This window comes from Anopheles moucheti (assembly GCF_943734755.1).
Source record: "Anopheles moucheti chromosome X unlocalized genomic scaffold, idAnoMoucSN_F20_07 X_unloc_10, whole genome shotgun sequence".
Classification (NCBI taxonomy): Eukaryota; Metazoa; Arthropoda; class Insecta; order Diptera; family Culicidae; genus Anopheles; species Anopheles moucheti.
The window spans coordinates 392,501-393,178 of NW_026453516.1; positions in this window are offsets into that span (position 1 = coordinate 392,501).

Genomic DNA, 678 nt, shown 5'->3' on the forward strand with positions numbered 1-678 from the left:
GAGTATGAAAAGTGAAACGAAAATCATTTTTGAGAAGAAAAAATTTTTGTATGGGAGGGCCCCTGCTAGAACATTTTTCCCAAGTGCGTCGATTTTGGGTCGCCGACACAAGCTCGGGTCAAAAAAATTTTTTTTTCTCGGTGACTCAAAACATCAATTTTAGACTCCCCTGAGTATGAAAAGTGAAACGAAAATCATTTTTGAGAAGAAAAAATTTTTGTATGGGAGGGCCCCTGCTAGAACATATTTCCCAAGTGCGTCGATTTTGGGTCGCCGACACAAGCTCGGGTCAAAAAAATTTTTTTTTCTCGGTGACTCAAAACATCAATTTTAGACTCCCCTGAGTATGAAAAGTGAAACGAAAATCATTTTTGAGAAGAAAAAATTTTTGTATGGGAGGGCCCCTGCTAGAACATTTTTCCCAAGTGCGTCGATTTTGGGTCGCCGACACAAGCTCGGGTCAAAAAAATTTTTTTTTCTCGGTGACTCAAAACATCAATTTTAGACTCCCCTGAGTATGAAAAGTGAAACGAAAATCATTTTTGAGAAGAAAAAATTTTTGTATGGGAGGGCCCCTGCTAGAACATTTTTCCCAAGTGCGTCGATTTTGGGTCGCCGACACAAGCTCGGGTCAAAAAAATTTTTTTTTCACGGTGACTCAAAACATCAATTTTAGAC